Here is a 19,958-nt window from a genome sequence, read left to right as displayed (position 1 = left end):
CCACCAGTTGTGTTTTTTCCCCACGTTATCCTGACCCATTGCTCCTGAGGAAACTGGGACTTCTAAAGGCTGGAGTGGGAGGAAGAATAACAGAGTTACTCAGTTGTCAGCTCTGCCTCTGGCTCTTGATACCAGCCTGGGCACATATCCTGCCAGCTCTGTGCCACACTACAGTAGAGATGAGCCTGTAAACCTTCCTTGCCTCCCAGGAATAGAGGAGCAATTCATGAGCATCAGGAGAGCTTTGAAACTGCAGGTAGGAGGCTGTGAGAGAGGAAGATGCTGCAACTTTGGGTCTCTGAAATTCAAAGTAATCTTCCTTTTCATTTCTCCCACAGCCTGCCAGGCTTTGACAGGCTGAAGCACCAGGGAAGAGGGCAGCCTAAGCTGCACAAAGATGCTGCTCTGAGCTGCTGCCTGCAGCTGGGACCACGCTCCAGTCAGGGACTGAAGTTTGGCATGGAAAAGCTGGATAGAGCTGAACCATCTGGGCTGGAGCTGCAGCTGCCAGCAGGACGGGTGCAGGCTGAGCAGCCCCACCACCACGTCCTCCCGTTGTCCTCTATAGAGAGCTCAAAGGGCTGGTGGGACTTCACGTCCACCCTGGTCAGCAGGGTGAAAAACACAACTGGAGGAGCTCAAGTCCTGTAGCTTCCCCCAGAATATCCATCATGCTCCAGCCTTCCCTCCTACACTCCCCAGGGCTTCTGGGAATCCCTTAGCAATTGTAGCAGGTTTTCAGCATTCCCGTATTCTCCCCATGCTGCAAATGGGACCATATGGGAATGCTGAGGGATCATGGGTCAGAGGTCTGTCAACCTCAAGCAGGAATGCATGGCTCTGTGCAAATTAGAATCAGGGGTCACTGTGCTGGCCACAGGAGAGCTGCTGCTGGGCATGCTCCCCCAGCGGGTCTCTGCCCCGGTCCCCAGGGTACAGGCAGGCCCCGATGGATGCTCTGCTGCTCTCTGAGCATGGGAAAGAGCAGGAGCAGCAAATGAGTCTGGGCTGCCTGATGCCTGGGCACTGCAGTGCAAGCCTTTCTGAATGGGCTTATCAATTATTCACAGAGCTCAAAGGCTCAGTGGGTCTGCCTGCAGGTCTCCCTCGCTTGCCTCTCCGAGCTCTCTGACATAATATGATTAGCTGGCTTTTTTACAACAGAGCTGGGTTTGGAAGATGTCTCAGGAACACACCTGAGGCACGCAGCATGCCCACTGGCTGAGGAAGAGCTGGAGTAAGCTGTGCTCTAAGCCATGGCTCAACTCATTGGCCGACCTGCAGCGCGGAGTTAGGGACCCTTTGCTAGCAAAGGCTCTGTTCCAAGCTGGGAGGCAGAAGTGTTGGGAAATACCATGCTTTCATGCCTTGAGGTCATGAGTAATTGCAGGCTGGGACAGGGAAGGATCCGATGCCCAGTTGCAAAGGATGGTCTCACTGGAGCAGGGCAGCTCTCACACATCCCTGGTTGCAGTGAGGAACTGGAGGATGAACTGTGCCATGAACACTCTGCAAAGTGCTGTCCTGGCAGCAGAGCAGCATCAGTGTCCATCGGGGGTGCAGGGCAGTGGCTCCAGGTGAACCCAATCCCTTCTGCCCACTTGCCTTTTACTTACTAAACCTACATGAGACCTGTCTCCTGTCTGGGAGTTTCAATTTCTCCTGTCCTGAAGAACTGTCATACAACGGTTATGGAACCAAGACATTGAGAATGGAGTGTATTATTCATTTCCCTCTTTGGATGTATCATACACAGACCTCTGCATTGCATGTGTGCGTGTACTGTGTGCTGTTAAGGGTGGCACCACCTTTGCACGGCTGCGTCTGTGCCCCTGCACCAGCAGCATATGGGGAGGATGCTATTAGCACAGACATGGGGATCTGTGTTATTGATGGAGGAGCCCAAAAGGTCTGCAATGGCTGTGGTTCAATAGGACTGAGGATGGTCCAGGGGGGTCAAGGGATGTGGGGAGCAAGGACACAGGGTACAGAGCTGACCAGGGCCTTTCCTGGGTCTGCACTAGGCATTTGCCTTCTAGGTCCCTAGAAATCAGGTTTCCATGTGTGGAAGGGGATTCTGAGGAGCCAGCAGACGCAGGAAGACTGTGAGCTTAACTGATGTGTGGCAAATCCTTCCACCCAAGAGCCAGCCATGTGCAAGCTGGGATGCTCCCAGCCACGCCAGCCTCGGGCACGCATCTCCAGACTCCATCTCTTGCTCTGCCAGCCCCTGTCACATAGCAGAAGGTCTCTGGTTGCAATGTTTGTAGCAGCAGGGGCAAGACAGAGGAAGAGTGTTTATTTTTGGCTGTGATGAAGAGGGTGAAGAGGGAAAAAACTGTGACATGAGCCATGTCAATGGGAGATAAGTCTGGGCATCCACCCCAGTTGGCTGGTGCTCCAACCCCGCTGAAAGATGCTGGTGGCTTCTGATGACTGGAGGCCCTGCCAGTGGGAGTCTCCCCTTCCCCTCTCCCATGTGTGTCTGATCTTGGCCACATGCACATGGAACTGGCACATGTCATCCATGGAATACTCCTCCTCCTCGTGGAGGGGTGGGAAAAGGCATTTCAACTGGCATGGAGGGAGTGGGGTGTGATGCTTTCCCCTGCTGCCAGGCCAGCAGGAAGGCAGGGATGAGGGATACTCACTGCTGTGAGCTGGCCAAGGGCTGCTGCTCTCTGCCTGCAGCCTGTTTGCACATCACTGCCCCAGGTCACCATCACCCCAGGAGGAGCAGGACCCTGCTGCAGAGGTGCCGGTGCTTTGGTGAGAGCTCCGACCTGAGCTGGCTGCTCATTTGTAACAGGCTCCGCGTTCACGCTGTGGTCTCCGTCTATGAGCACTCAGCAGCCTTGTCATCAGCCAATTCGATCCATCAGCTTCTTGACAGGCTCGGAGAATAAAAATAACCACCCATTTCTAAGTGCCTATTATGGCACTTTGAAAAATGCCTCCGCAGGCGAGCCTGAATTATTCCCAAAGTACTCATTTTTAAAAAACGTTATTTTAATGTAATAAATTATTTGTACTGAAGAGTAAAAGATTATCCATGTACCCTGATAGCTCTCTGCACAGCGAGGGGTGCAGCCTGTGCCTCCCATGGGGAGGGTAGTGCAGTGAGCTCTGGGGCTGTGGGGAGCAGAGGAGCAGTCTCAGCCACCTGGGAGCTGCTGCTGATGGTCTCTGTGCTGTGGGGAAACACCAACGGGAGATCCACAGAGCTGCTGTTGCTGCTTAAAACAGTCCACGTAGCCCAGAGGACCTTGAGGTGGCCCAGCACAGTGCAGCATCCTCTGGGTGAGGAAGGATAGCTGTGGCTACCCAGCTCCTTGGGATGGCAACAGGCAGCTCATTGCTCCCAGCAGAAGGGTTTTGCTGCTGCTGTGGCTGGTTTTAGGTGGGCAGGGTTCCAAACACCAGCACAGCATCCACCCTGGATCTGGGGAGGTGCTCAAGAGCCTTCTCTACAGCTCTACCCGCAAGCATCACAGCATGGAGATGCTCCAACGCCACCACACCCCTCCAGATCTCCATGTGCGGGGCTGGGCCTGCCTGAGGGAGCCAGGCAGATGGGATGCACATAGGAAATAAAGAAACACCTTGCCTGGGCTTGCTGGGGGTGCAGGCGCTTGCTCGGCCAGGCAGGAATGGGATGGGGTGGGATGGGGTGGGATGGGATGGGATGGGATGGGATGGGATGGGATGGGATGGGATGGGGTAGGGTGGGATGGGATCCCTGCATAGCCCTGCAAGGAGCAGCTGGTCAGGCTTCACAGAGGGAAGGGACTCTCCTTGTTTGGTTTGGTGACAGGCTGAGGGAACTGGGAATCCTCCATCTCCCAGCAACCAGCCACTTGGGAGCAGCGTGCCTTCTCCTCCCGCGGGGATCCTCATCTGCAGCCTCACACGTGCTGTCCTGAAGCTTTCCATGCACGACACCAGCCACAAGCAGCACCTGCTTGAGGATGCTCCAGTGACTTGGTCCCTGGAGCAAAAGTGCTCCAAGAAGACCTGTTGGGGGGTTTTTTTAGCAGGATATTTTCATCTTCTTTAGGACCATTTTTTCCTGTAGTATTCCATGGTATTTTTAATACTTCTATTTTTCTTAAAACTGCTTTCGTTTAAGCTAAACCCCAAAATACTTGTTCTTCACAGCCTTATCTTGGTGAAAAAAGAAAAAAACCAAGGATGAAACCTTATTTTGGATGAATGTTTTGGGTGAATCCAAAATATGTGGTGGGGTTTTTTTTTTCCTAAATAACTATTTGTAAAACATAGATTGAAAGAGGAGGAAGGCTCTAACCCCTGCTTTAAACTACTCTTCTGCGAGAAGCTGGACCCCCAACATCAGCTATTGGGCTGCTTGGGAGCATGAAAACCCATCACTGCTGAAGATGTGAGGACATGGTGTAGCAGGGGAGGCTGTGATTGCAGCCTCAGTGGTGCCTTGGGGGAAAACATCAGTGTTCGCTGCTGGGAAGGAGACCCTGCCAGAAGAGCCCGATGCCCACCTCTGTCTCCAAAAGGGACAAGCATAGTATGGGGAGCGTGTGCTCTGGGTTGCCCCAGCTCTGCCCTGTTCCCTTTGCTGGTGCTCTGGAGCCGCTCTCCAACACTCCTTCCACCTCAGGGACTGGAGCCCATCACGTCCCGGGGCTCCCGTCCCCGCCAGACCTCCCCTCCCCGAGTGGCTTGATTATAGGGTAGCCATTCAAATCATTTTAATGAGCTCAGCCTGCTGCTGTGAGGCACCAGTAACTATGGCAACTTCATTCAAAGGTGGCGTGCATGGTGGCTGTGTCAGGATTTGTGTTTCGGGGAGCTGATTGGAGGAGACAGGCGAAGGTGGGAGTCCTTTGGGAATTTGGGCTTGTTTGCATGAGGGGTTTCATTTAAAGCAGTGGCAGGTTGCACTCTCAGGGGGCAGAGGTCCAAGGCAGACAAATCCCCTCTGGTCCAAGACCCACTGCCCACGGTCCCAGGAGACCCGAGGGCCCTATGCCCTTATGCTGCAGTGATGGATGGGTCTCCTTTCCATCACTGTCCCAGCCATCACCTTGCAGGCATTAGCAAATTGGTCTTGGATTATAGCAAAGAGCTTGGTCCTTGTCTTCTTCTGACACCCAGGGAAAACAGGTTGTCACTCCAGGCTGGTGGAGGAGAGTTGCCGGCCTGAGAGCAGCATCAGGCCCATGGTCCCACCTGAGGCAACACAACCCTGCACTGAGGTGCTCACTCTTTGCCACCCCAGCCATGCTGCTCATCTCGCTTATACCTAGGGCTGTCCTTAGGCACTCGCAGAAATTACAGGGTTTGTGTCTGCTTTGTATTAGCATCATGGAGAGCCAAAGCAGGCATATTTTCCTAGTAAATCACTGCCACCCCACTCTGGGCTGGCTTACACAGGGCACTGGATACAGGGAGGGAATAATTCTTATGTTTCAGTGCCACTGGTAGTCACAAAAACTCTGTCTAGCTGCTACAAACCTCTGTGGTCACATAGCTATTGCAGGTAAAATAAACAGGGCATGGGCATGGGCTGCAACACCACCCAGCAGGTTAAATTGTGGATCCAGACCCTGCATGGTCTTGCCTGGATACATCTGGTGACCTCCAACGGCACAGCTTTGGGGAGGCTCTTTCCACATGGGAAGCACGTGTGAGGCCACCTTGTTTTGAAGGAAGATGCTGCTTGCATGCGTGGTGTGCCTGGGGAAGGACACTGCATCCCCCAGAGCCTGGTTTGCTGAGCATTCATCCATCTGCGTTGTCCTGAGTAGTGCTTCACAAGAAAACCCCTGGCACCACCCAAGGCGGCTTTAAATGCCTCCCTTTGTGTAGTGTGTGTCTGCATCCTGCCACTCTGTGGTGCGAGAAGGTGCCACAGAGTTCTGCTTGCTTGTATCAGTGCCCTAATTTCCCTCTCAGTCTCTTTGGTATAAACAAATCCTGCAGAAAACAGAGCTTTTTTATAGACCTCACTTTTAATACACCGTTACACGCCCACTGAGAATTGGGGCGGTGAAGTGATTCCAGACTCACATGTGTGGATCTTGGATCGGTGTCTGGTCCCAGCTGAATTTCTCAAGTGAAGTCTCAGTGAGGTGTAAGGATTGTTTTTAAGCGCCTCCTGGATCGCATCAGCAATAAATTCATGTTTATATGCACAGTAGCTGAAGCCTGGGTTTAGAGGAGATGCAAATGAACAGGGAATACAGGGCCGGCAGGTGGGGATTTCAAGGGTCATGAGTTGCAGCAATGAAAACCCTCCCTATGGACACAGCACCTTGAAGTCTGCTCAACCCCAGGCTTGTGGAAATAGACAAAAAGAGAAAAGTTCTCAACATAGCTCTGAATCTGAAAAGAAAGTTTCCTGCTCAGGCTGGAGCTGTTCCTCACCTTGTCTCCTTGCCCATTTTAATTAATCCAGCTAGGATCAGGGTAACTGAGAAAGCAGCACAGGAGAGGCACAGAGACAAGAAGTCAGGATGGAAGCACGGTAGGAATTTTTGGATGAAGCATGGGGTTTTTTCCACTGGAAAATGCTGATTTTTTCGAACCTGACACTTATTTTTAAGAGAAGGTTGGTTTTGATTAATTTATTGAGTCAGAAAAAGATTTGGAAGGAGTCCTGAATTTGTCAAAATGAAATGTTTTGACGTTTTCAAAGGAGAAAAAAAAAAATATCTATTTTCCAGTTCCGATGACCTCTTGTTTTGAAATTTAAGCTAATTATAATGAAACATTTCAAATCAAGATGACTACTTCGAGACTCAGCTCATGAAAGTCTTTTAGATCTTGGGTCCTCAGGACAAACAGAGGTGGAATCCTTTGTGTGACCTAAGACATTGGCACTTCTCTCCACCTCCACTCAGGGTGACACACAAGAAGATGCAGCCTCATCCTGTGAGCTGGAGTCATCTCTCAGCCAACAGGGCAAAAGCTTTTCCTCTTTCCAGGTTCACAGCAGATGGACCAGAGCAGTTGAATCGGGGTGACTGCAGCTGACGGTGATGGGCAAACAGCTCTGATGGCACACGTGGGACACAGAGCTCCCAAAAAGATGACTCTCCAGATGATCCTGTTGGCTGCTGACCCCATCCTGAGCAGACACTGCTTTGCAGAAGGGAAGGAGACTCCCTCCATTGCACACAAGGTACAGCCACAGCCAAGGAGCCAACTGCAGGTGATGGTCCAGGGATTTGGAGAGTGGAAGTTAGCTCCCATCTTCAACACACCAGCTCATAAGAAAGTTGTTTGAAGCTCAAAATCCCAAAATATTGGGTACTGAGGTCCCACTGGCATCTGTAGGGTAAGAGATGCTCCCTTGTGCTGCTGACTCTTCAGCTTCTGCTTGAGAGAGGCTGGTACAAGGTGGGACAACAACAGGCCCCCTGCTTGCGTCTTGGCCAACGGGCAGACTGTGAACCTGACGTGAGAAAGTGAAGGTGTCTCTATCTGAGCAACTTTTGCTGCACTTTCTGGGGCTGCACAGGTCCAGGCTTCTCCCCGCAGTGCCCAGCCCCAGCTGATGGCCGGGATCCAGGCAGCCCTCGCAGCCTGAGGATGGGGAAAGTCAATGGGCAGGGGATCAGCGCACAGCCTGGCTTGGCTGTGTTGGCAGAGGATGGTCCATGCTCTTCTCCTGGCATGGAGCAGCTCCAGGCAAGCAGCAGGATGGGTGGGAGCTGCCAAGCTTCCCCGCTCCCTTCCAGACTGGGAAGAGCCACTGAGCACACACATGGCCTCTGGGCTCTGTAATCTCCAGCCACAAAGCTCTCTTCTAAATTGCATTTGTGCTCATTGGGAGTGATTACATTTTCCTGGAAGGATTTGACTCTCTGGCTGCTGCCTGCGATGGCAGTGCTCCTTCTCCGGACGGCTGCTGGCTGGAGGCTCCATGGACTGACAGCCAGCAGGAGCTGGGAGCTCTCTGCCTTCCCATCCTTGGAAGCAGCTGTGAAGGCTCCTGGCTTGCAGAAGGGTCAGACGGGCAGAGCAGTGCTCCAGTGCAGAGGAGGAGGTTTCACCCCCAAGAGAAAGCGTGCAGGGCGAGAGAGCAGAGGGCAAGGAGGAAGAGTGGTGCAGCCCGAGACACAAGCCAGGCAGGATGGAGAATGTGACACCGGATCACATTAGGCATTTATGCAACGTTAATGCTGTGGGACCAGCCAAGGTTCAGGGGTTTGGAGGCTTGCTCAGAGCCGGGAAGGCTTCTCTGGACATGCCTGGGAAGTGGGTGGGTGCTGAGCTATGGGAGAGATCTCCAGCACCTCACGCCAAGCAGACTCACTGCTTGGCTTCACAGCCTGGCAAAAGAGCTGTAACCGGCACCTTCTCAGGGAGGGAGTCTCGTCTCTCTCCAGCCCCACAGAAATCCTGGGAATGTCTCGGCAGTTCAGACAGCAAAAACATCCCGTTAACTTTGCAGAGCCCAGGAGCAGGAGAGAAACTCACCTCTTCTCTCTGTTTTATGAATGCAGGTCCTGGGAAGCACATCCCCATGGTTTTCAAAGCCGTGATTTCCTCTCTCACCTAGACAAAGTTGGGGCAAGATGAAGTTATTTCCTTGCAAACTCCATCCATATTGCTTGGTCACCCAGTCTGCCCTTGGTCATGGGAGAATTCTTCATGGCATACACTGGCTGCATCAATATGTACTAATAAAGCAAGATATTCAGTCCTAAAACCTACATCTCTGAGTAGTTCCTGCCATAAATTCACAGGTATTTCATAGAATCATAGAATCATGGAATGGTTTGGGTTGAAGGGACCTTAAAGCTCACCCAGCTCCAACCCCCTGCCATGGGCAAGGTTACCTTCCACTAGACCAGGTTGTGCCTCAGCACCCACACAGGGAAGAATTTCTGCCTAAGATCTCATCTCAATCTCCCCTCTGGCAGGTTCAAACCATTCCACTCATTTCTTTATAACTGGTCTATAGATTTGAGTCTTGCTGTTCTCATCCCATCTTAGGGTTTGTACCAGGTGGGGAGGACTCTGTACCACCCTGTAACACCACCAGGAAAAACCTGCTTCAGGGAATACCACTCTTTCCATGCTTCACTCACAGCATAACTGGACACACACCCCTGGACATGCAGAACAATCCCCTGCCAGAGTCCTTTGCACTGAGCCAGGACAAATCTGATTATTCCTGATGTGCTTCCAGTGGGAGGCAAGAAGAGAACCAGATGTGCCGGCTGGATGCTGCCGTGATCCTCCTGTCACTGAAGTCCGAGGACAGCAGCAAGCCTGGCCAGACATCCAAATAGCTGTGTGGGAGCCTCCAGCCCGACACGAGACTGCTGCCCTCCGTGTTCCAACCCAGCACTGGGAGAAGCAGCTCCTGGCAGGGGCTCTCCGCAGGTCCTGGAGCAACTGCCGGGACCAGGAGGGTTGTAATTACAGAGATAACTCACACCATGTCACCCAACAATGATACATGGAAATGCTGCATAAACCCGTCTGTCTGGTGCGCTCCATTTATCTTTCTTCCTCTCTGTTCATTCCTTTCTCCAGCCTATCGCTCAGGCCCGTGCAGGAGCTGGGAATGCCAGCTGCTGGGAATGCGGTTTGTTGTGATTCACCGACATCTCCCAAAATATCTCTGTGACCTCTTGAGTTTTTTTGCAATGAATTCTGATAATGATTTTTTCCTACATTAACAAACCGCCGCAACTCCACACGGCCCATAACTGCACAGCAAAACCCCAACCGCACAGACATCCATCACCGTTTTAAATACCAAGGCCTTAAACCAGTATCAAACAAGGGTGGCTTTTCTCCCTCCTGCTTTCCTAAAAGGCATCAATACCAAATTCCTACCCTAATTATAACAATGCTTCTCCTAATGAAAGAATTCATTTGCCTTCTCTAATCAGCTGGCTGGCTTTGGAAATTGCAGCTGATCCGTGTGGAGGAGGGGCTGCAATAAAGGTTTGGAAGGAGGCAACTCGCAGTTTCCAAGGTACCATCCACGGGAGGTGTAAACTGGGGATGCTGCTGAGAGCTACATGGCAATGCTGGGCTGTGGAATCTGGCTCTGAAGTCCTGGACACCTTCCTGCCCCTGTGCAGCCCCACTCTGCTTCCAGGAGAGGGAATCGTGAGCTGCATCCAGGGTGGAGAGAGAAAAAACGCTGCTAATGAAAAGTGATTGTGAAGCACATTAATCTGTCCTTGTTTCTTGTTTTCATGAGGAAAACCAGAGATGCTGAGTCAAAAAAGTGGCTTCTCCCAGTCTCTGGAGGGCCATGGGCAGCAGAAGGGCAGGCTCTGGGGAGTACTGCACCTTTTACCCAGGAGGAACATCATCTCACCATCAAAGCAGGACCCAGCCATGCCAGGGAGTGCCCGGCTGGGATAAGCTGAGCCTCACCAGAGCATATTGACTTTTTGCTAACCGTCAGGTACAAGAACTTTTTAATGTTTAAACCAGATTTTATTCCCACCATAGTCGTGGCAACACAAAGCAGCTGGAAATGAGAAGAGACGTCCCAGAGAAGAGTTTGGAAACAGAGAGTGGGAGCGAGTGGCACCACACAGCAACACTGTCACTTGACTGTCCCCTCACACCCTGTGGAACACCCAGAGGCTCCACACAGCCCCATGTTGTGTGGTCCTCACAACACACACGCACAGGAGCTGCATCCCCAGCACTCCTCTATACACGTGCACTTACAAGACCCACCCCTGGTGGGGCAGACATGGTTGCTCCAGGGACACACACGGCTGCTCTCCCATCCCTCCGGTGCATGCAGGATGCAGGGCTCCCTGGCTCAGAGTAACATTGTTGTGGCAGCTCGAAGGCAGAGGATGAAGGATGCTCACACGCCGAAGCCGTCAGCACCATGGGTGCTCATGTGACAGTCGCAGGGTATCTGTTTTCCCTTCCATGGTATAAATGCTCTCTTCAGAACAGCACATTCCCCGCCACCGCTAATGAAAACACATGGTGCATTTATGCAAAAGCTCCTTCTCATTCTTGGTAATGACATTGGTGGTGGCAGCTCCTGTCTCCTCCTGCTGCCTCGCTCCCTCCCAAGCACCCTTGTCATTTCCCTTCCCTTTATCGACAGCCTTTAATGGGATGAGACTTTTGCCAGCAGAAAGGAGCCAATGTGTTCTCAGCGGCTGTCAAAGGCACTTCGACTGCATAAAGAGCCTCCCATGTAGTCTCACAGTTAAAATATATATACATACAACAGACAAAACTGTCACCAACGTGCCAGAACCATCATTAGCACTTGATCTTCCTAGCACGGAGGACATGCCTCAGCTAGTTATTTTCATCATAAATCCTTTTTTTCCCCCCTGTTTTCTGTTTATTCTGGGAGCTGGGCTGGGGAAGGGCACTCGATTTCTACTACACCACATGGAAGATCAACGCAGACCTGGTGGGCACATTATGCTCCTAGCGAGGAGTGTGGCATCTCTCTGAGATGCTTTTAGAAAGTATCAGACAACCTCCCAACCTGCCTACCCCCCTCACCGCCACCCTTTTGATAAGCTTTAAATGAGACTAAGCTAGCTGGGAAGCGCAGAAAAGGGAGAAACTACACAGCGTCAAGAGGGAGCAATAACGTGAGGATGTGCTGAGTGAGGAAGGGAGCTGATTTCTCTGTTAGATCAGCCCACGAGGACCCTGCAGCACTTGCTGCTGTCAGCGAGGAGCTTTGTGGGCAGACCTGGCTGTCTGCAGTTGCCAGAAGCAGAGGGAAGGGTGCTTTTCCTTGGAATCAGTGCTCTCTGTTCCCCCAACACCCATCTGCTGCAGATCTGATGCATCTGGATCTCTCTAGGGTTGAGGTGATTCAATGGATCCTGATGTGTGTGTTCTGGGGACACTGTGCAAAATGAGCAAGGCACATGGGCTACTCACAGCAGCAGCAGGTTCCTTGTCTCTCTGCAAAACATCTGTCTGTGGCCTGTCTGCTTCCCAGTTGTGTTTATGGTCTCACCCATGCGGGCAATGGGGCCCATTAGCACATGGTATCAGGCACTGGAGAATGGAGATGGCTCACTTGGATGTGCTTTGAGGGCTTGTGGCAGGTACTGCTTCCTTGCCACAGGAGACACATGGTATGTCTCTGGTATCTGCAGTGAGACATGCAGGATGGGTGTCGACATAGCAATTCACTTACAGGTACCTCTGCACCTTCTGCTGCCCAGAGCTCTGCCCAAGAGCACCCACCCAGAGATATATTCCAGCAAATCTCCAACTACGATCACATCCATCATCTCCATGTAGACGTTCCTCGGGAGGGCAAGTCCCTGTGCAAGCCCTTTGCTTACCACCATGGACTTTTTCTTCCCCCAGCAGCATTCATTTTTGTCCAAGCAAATGTTTTGTCAAGGAGCTTGTTTAGATACAGAAATAGCAAAAGCAACCCAGGAGGGATTTCCTTTCCAAGAGGAATTTTTCTTTAAGAACCAGAAGGGACCCTGACAGGACAAGTTTCCTTTGGCTCCACAGCTCTGGGAGCGTGATCAGATAAAAAAGCAACGGGCTGCAGCCCGTAGCATCTGCTTGCTGCTGCCCACTGGCACAGGGGGAGGCTGTTCAGGGCTGCAGAGGTCAGAGCAGGGCTTCTGCTGCCCAGGCTGCTTTGGTCTCATAAAGTAGCACCAGCCACAGCATCCCTGGGGCTGGGATGCGAGCAGTGCATGCAGGCAGCTGCAATTCCCAGCCACCTTCCCCCGGGAACAGCCACACGAGCCACACAGCTGAGCCCGGGCAGGAGAAACGGGCACGATCAGCCCGGCGTGATGAACATGTTGGAGGACGCCACCCGGTTCCACAGACAGAAAGAGAGGCTAAATTAATCTACTAAATTATTCACTGTGAATTTTTGCTCCATTCTAGCAGACACACATCAGCAGTGATACAGGAGGGAAATTCAGTACATATCACAGTAGTCAGATGCTGTGATTTTGGCTGAGATAGGGTTAATTTTCTTCCTAGTAGCTGGTACAGTGCTGTGTTTTGGATTTAATATAAGAATGAGATTGATAACACACTGATGTTTTAGTTGTTTCTGAGCAGAGCTTACCCTGATAAAGGACTTCTCAGTCTTTCATGCTCTGCCAATGAGGAGGGGCACAAGAAGCTGGGAGGGAGCAGAGATAGGACCCAGATTAGCCAAAAGGATATTCCATACGATAGAATGTCGTGCTCAGTATAGAAACTGGGGGGAGTTGGCTGGGAGGTGCTGGTCTTGGCTTAAGGATGAGCTGGGCAGCAATCAGAGGGTGGTGAGCAAATGTATCATGCACCACTTGTTTTTCTTGGGTTTTACTCCCTCTGTCTCTCTTTTTCATTGCTATTTATTATTATTATTTATTATTATTATTTACTACTGTAATAATAATCATATTTGATTTTATTTCAATTATTGACCTGTTCTTATCTCAACCCACAGGTTTTACATTTTCCAACTCTCCTCCCCATCCCACCGTGGGGGGAAGGAGGGAGCGAGCTGCTGCATGGTACTTAAGTTGCTGGCTGGGGTTAAACCATGACAGACACATATCCATTACACACAGCAGTTGTTAATCTTCAGTGAACGTATTTAATAATAGCTATTTATGTAACATACATTAACTACCCTTTTTAAGCTGAAATTGAAAGCATATTTGTGAACCTTAACTCAAAGCACTACTTAAAGCCGAGGCTCTGAGTCAGGGTAATGAGGATTTCCAAAGAGGGGTGTTTAAGTACTTTGGAATAAAGAAAATCTTTAAAACATAAAAAACACCCCAAGAGGGTGTTTTGTGCTTGAAATCCCTCCTGGATGTGGACTGGAGCCATGTGGCTGAGAGGGGAACCATGGGCAAAGAGAAAGCATGGAGCTGACACATGGTTAAAGCAAGCAAGAGGGATTGCTGAGCATCCTGGAGGCACCGGGGCCTGAAGGAGTGCCACCTTTCCTGAGGGATTAGCAGGCTCTGCAGCTGCCTTTGGGCAGGGAATGATGCCCCAGGTCAAGGGAATCTCCTGTTGGCAGCTCTGCTGTTGCGAGGAGCCCAGCTGCAGCCCTCAGAGGGTGAGAAGCATCGTGGTACTTCCATCCATGCAGTTAAACCCACCACGAATCATCCTAGGGAAGGAAGAGAAAAGCACAGATTCACAAAGCACTATCTGAATCCATCTATCCCAAAGGAGTCCCCACACAGCAGTCCTCTCCCGATGTGCAGCCAAAAGGCTCCTAACTCAAAGATGCCTTTGAATCTGACATCCCTTGATGAATTTTCCTCTTGTGAAAGAGCCCATGGAGTTGCACATTTTCACTACACACCGTGTAAAGTGCCGCCTCCTCTTTAACATGACCATGGTACCCATCAGCTCTGTGGGAAACCCCCTGGTCCTCGTGTTGGAAAGAGAAAGGAGCCAGCAGCAGCCCACCCTCTTGGGGCCACACATGATTTTACCAACCCCTGTCACTCTCCCCTTCACATCCCACTGGAGATGGGGCCAGAAGTGCCTAGGCTTGAAGGTAGAGCCTTCCAGGGATTTACGTGGGGAAAGGCTGACAGCTTCTGGTCTTTATACTTCCTGTCTTTATTCCTTTCCTAATAATTCCTAACCTTTGATTTGCTTTCTCTAACCACTGCCGAGCACAGACACGACATTTTCAAAGGTGCATGTATTATAACACCTAGATCTTGTTCTTTCGCAATGACAGGCAGCTCACAGTGCTTTTAATCCATAAAGTTAGGACTGAATTTCCCATGTACTTTAGTTTCCATTTATCTACATTGAATTTTATCTGCCATTTTGTCACCAGTCACTTGATATCATGAAGTCTTTCTTCAGCCCTTCACAATTGGCCCTTGTCTTTACTACCAAAGTAATTCAGTATCTCCAGTTCTCAGATGTAGTTATTGCAAGAAAGAGAAATGATGCTAACAAGCCACCTGTGGCAGCCTTCAGCGCAGCCAAACCAGGTCAGCTTAGAAGGGATGTGGGAGCAAACCTCCACGTTATCCTCTATGGGGCAGAAGAGTTCTCAGCAACCAGGTCGAACCACCTCTCTCCGCCTTAGAGGCTCTGGCACTGCAGAGGGGCTGCGTCTGGCTCTATGCAGAGTCCCTGAGCTCCAGCTGGCCTGGCTGGACATGGACCTTCCCTCACCCCCAGCTTCCTGCCTGAATTTGGGCCCCTGAGACTTCCCAAAGTGCTGTTGCATGGACACATGGTCCCAGGAAATCCTCCTGATAAACCCTGGAGCCGAGCAGAGGGAAGTGCACAGAGCTGGAGTCGAGGGAGGGAGCAGATGAAATAGTGACTATTCCTTTTCCTTGAGCTCAGCATGGGCAATTGAGGTGACTTGCTGGGTCATCACCAGCAATTCCTACCTGCAGGGTGCAAACCCTGACCCACTGTGCAGCTTGTGAGAACATGATTTTCTGCAGAGGTTATCCAATGGCACGGATAACCTGCATGCAGTGCAGCGAGAAACAGGCATCTGTGCTGTGTGTTCAACCCCAAGCACCTTGGGGAAGGGCTGGATTTTCATGTTATGCTGGTGCCATGGCCAGCAAAGAGACTCCTGATGGTGTCAATACCTCTATGGTCCGCAGTCTGGGGTCCTGGGAGACAGTGCTTTCCCCAGAAAGATCACAGGCTGAAAAAGAAAAAAGGAGGGTGACAAGATTAAGGAGGGATATTTCACTATAAGGATGTGAAACTGATCCAAACTGCCTTGAACACTACCTCAGGCCAAGTCAGGCACAGGTAGAAGCAGACCCCAGGACCCAGTGCTTTATGTCTACCAATCTGTCACCTGCCACAGGGATGCTGTCTTGTGACCTCCTATGTTTCCCTGGTGCTTTCCTTGGTACCACAGCCCATGGTGCCACCACTGAGTACCACTCACATGAGGGCGATGAGAGGGCACCCAGACAGAGACCAAGCAGAGCCCAATCTGACCAGTGAGGTGGCCATATGGTACAGCTCTGCAGATAGGCTAAAACTGTATCATTGTGTCCAGAAAACTTCACTGTCTCCAGGCTATTCAATTCCAACCACATACGTGAGAAATGACTTGGCTCCCACAAATGCAGAGAAACGAGCAGGAAAACCCTGCTGGAGCCAAAGCATTTACTGGATGAAGGGGATGTTCTCCAGAAACTCTTCTTAGACATATAGGGTCAGCAGCAGATTTTCTTCTACACCCTTGAGGCTCCGAGTACAGGGCAGGTGGTGAAGTATGCAACAGCAGCATGCAGGGTGCTGTTGTGCTGTGAATCATAGAATGATTTGTGTTGGAAGGGACCTTAAAGCTCATCCAGTTCTAACCCCCTGCCACAGGCAGGGACACCTTCTACTAGAGCAGATTGTTCCAAGCCCTGTTCAACCTGGCATGAATTCATGCCAACCTGGCATGAATGGGAACTGCCCTATCCTTCCCTTTGGTTTGGTCCAGGGCTGCTCTGGACAAGAAGGAAGCTGCATCATCTCCAAGAGCAGCACATTGTGACAGCAGAAGTACCATTGCACTTCTGCAGCTTGGTGCCACGATGCCTGGCATGAAACTGAGGGATGCTCCTCACTCGTACCTCTGCAGACAGAGCAGCGTCTCTCCCTGGTACTACCAGGCAGGCTTCACGGGTGCAGAAGAACAGATTGGCTTCCAGCTGGGTTAAAGCAGCCCCATCCCATACATCTGCCTGCAGTGAACTGGTTGGCTTGTGACTGGGCACGCAGAGGGCATGGGGCAAGACAGCAGGCAGCAGACTGGTGCATTCACTGCTCAAGGGAATAGTTTCTTCTGGGGGTAGCAATGGTGGCATTACCCTGGAGGAATAGGGTGAGCAGGGCGAGGCATGTGGCCACCCAGAGCTTTCTGGTGAGGATATGGAAGGAACACCATCCTGAGTGCCCCCATCCCTGTCCCCAGTCATCTGCCTTATCTCCTCTAAGCAATCCCTCTTCTCTCTGGTTCTCTTCCACTTTTTCTCCCTCTTTTTTTGCCCTAAATATGTGTGCAGACGGCTTGACTGGAGCACATATATTGACCAGACGGATGGGGGTCATGAACCCTCAGCTCACTTATGTGCTGGTAAAAGGCAGAGCTGATGCATAGAGGAGGATGCATGGTACAACCTTCAGCTCATCATCGCAGCCAGTGTGTGAGGCTGTGCTGGAGACAGGCTGGGTCATGCTTGTATGATGAATGGTGTCACGCCGGGGGCACTGGAAAGAAGTGAGGAAAAAAGGATTTGACTGGCATAGTCACATTTGGACTGGGAATGAAGCAGAGATGGCACGTGTGCTTGCTTTTCTTTGCGGTTCCCATTTGAGACTGCTGGGAAGCTGGATGGGGAAGGGACCTTCTCTGCCTCAGGTGACGTGGTGCGCCTGTTGTCTGGGAAAACAGACTTCCTGGCCTCTTCTTTCCGAAGATTAGGCCAAGAAAAACTGCAAAGACAACGTGGTTTGATTTTCCTTTCTGGCCAAGAGGGAAAACTTCACCCGTCTCAAGCCCAGGGTTTCTGTTTGATTGCGGCAGATCCTGCAGCAAGATATCCAAGTGGATGAACAGCTTTGAGTGATGGAAACTCCACCACATGCCAGAGCAAGCTGTTCGAGGGGTTTATCGCTGACTGTTAACACTGGCACTCAGCTCCCTCTCCCAGTTTGTCTGGCTGTACCCTCCAGCTGCTAGCTGATATTCTGCCTTTGTCTGCTAGCCAGTTGGCTTTTGGGTATCTCCTCCTCTCAAAGGCACTTCTAAACCCAGACAAGTCAGATATTAATGTTGTCTTGGGTTTAACAGTGATGTTAATACCTCGCACCTCTTCCTCTCGCATCGCACAACAGGTTCCCAACACCTCAGACCAGCCCTTGAGTTATTTTCTGATGATTTCCAGATTTGTCACCATACTTCTAGGAACGTGGAGCTCTGGCACAGACAGGGACTCAAGTGCTTGCCTCGGTAAGCCATGTCCAGAGGCAATGCCATGTCCTTGCTGCAAACTGGTATTTCCCTGCTTATGGAGCCAAGAGCTGTTTCAGGTCTGGCAGCCGCATCACGGTGGCTTCTGGTTTGCTCATTATCCACGACATCCGTTTCAAGGCTTTTACTCTGTAGGATGCAGTCACCTCTCTTTGTAAAGGCCAGATGGTTCCTTGCTTTTGGAAGGGGCTTTTTGGCCTTTTTTGAAAACCAAGGAAACAAAATAGTTTTTTGCACGAAGAACTTCATGGAAAAGAGATTCCTTTTTAGTTCATTTGCAAACTGTGCATTTGTTTGTTTGTTTTTAATGTTATTCAAGCTTGGAACAAAGATAAAGGTTTTCCAAATTATTGTCAAATTGATTTTTAAAGGCTTTGGAGTCAACGTTGCATTTGACAGTATCAGAATACTCCGCTTCAATCAAGCTTTTGGATTTTTCCAAATTAAATGAAAGGGAGTTTTTAAACTGAAGAATGTTTCAGACCCAAAAAATCAAAACATTTCATTCTGAACATGTCAAAACTGGCCATTTTAAATGTTTTCACATGTTTTTTCTCCAATAAACAAAATTGGGCAAAATCACCATAATTTTGCAAAATCCTTCAGAGCTGACAAACTTGCATTTCCTCCATAGAAAAAGTTGTACAAAACAAGGTTTCATTAATTTCCACTCCCAGTGTGGCATCTGGGGGGGAAAAAAGACCTCCAGAAAAGCAAATGCTGGAATTCCCAGGCAAAAGCTTTAATTCATTCACTCTCCTGATAAACAGCATTTCCCACTCCTAATTTTTGTTGATACATTGCAGCATGCACGGAGCACACAACCCATGGAGCCAACAGGCAGGGAGTGATTCCTGCCCTGCTCACCTGCCTGCTGGAAGGAGACTGGGCTGCAGTGGTTTGGACTGGGCAGCATCCCCTCTGCTCCATCATCCCGGTTTATCACTGTGGATAATTGCCCTCCCCTTCCTGGCTGGGAGCTGCGTGGGGTCCACGGGCCTCATTTCACTGAAAGCTTCAGATGAGACATAAAAACACCTCGGCACAAATCTCAACAATGTGTCTGCTCTAATGGTCGCCGAAGGGGCATTTTTCTTCCAAGCAAATCCATCACCGCAGCGAGTATCAGACTCCAAGGGGTGGCTCTTTAGGCTGAAAAGACTCTGGCATGCTCAGCTCTGCTCACCAACTACAGAGCAACACTCACTGGGTGAGACAGGGCTTCTATGAGATGCAACTAAGCACCCTCCAAATACTAATGCTGGAAGTCTGAGGTTAATTAGTCTGCACAAATCAATGCAAGGCTCGCTCTGGGCATGGGAGCGACCCATGTCTGCTCTCCAGTAATGTGTTCCTGCTTTCTCCCCCATGCAGTGCCTCTTGGCTTGCACAGGGGGCACATTGTGGCAGGGGACAGAGACCCTCTGCCAGCCCCACATCCTTTGGCAAGAGCCACCCAGCTCTGCCCAGCCAGGGCGAAAGGAAATGACTTCCTCTGCTCCTCATCTCCCTGGCTGATTGATTTATACAGTGTGGGTTTAAGGGCTGGAGCTGGAAACAGGAGCTTTGAAATGAATGAAATTGCAAAAAGGATTTGGAAGGGTAACCAAGTTGTGCTGGCAGTGCCACCAAGCAGGCATGTTGTGCCAGGTAGGGAGGACAGAAGAGCAGCAGGACTGCAGAGAGAGCTGGGACCAGCAAACTGCTTGGGCAAGTGGGCTGGACCTGACAAGTTTCATTCAAGTGTTCAAAAACTGTGTGGGTGAGGCCTTCCACGATATGCTTTAGCGGTGGTCTTGGCAGTCTTGGGGTAATGGTTGGACTTGATGATCTTGAAGGTCTTTTCCAACCTACTTGATTTTATGATCCTATGATTCTACTCTTCTTCTCCTCGTGTGCAGTAAATGACCAACACAGGTAAGAGGGTATCACAGGAGCATCATGGTCTTGCCTTGATCACGGCAGGGTGACTCAGTGGGTGCAAGAACCTCTC

Source organism: Strigops habroptila, chromosome 12, assembly GCF_004027225.2.
Source record: "Strigops habroptila isolate Jane chromosome 12, bStrHab1.2.pri, whole genome shotgun sequence".
Lineage (NCBI taxonomy): Eukaryota > Metazoa > Chordata > Aves > Psittaciformes > Psittacidae > Strigops > Strigops habroptila.
This window is presented reverse-complemented; position numbering follows the sequence as displayed.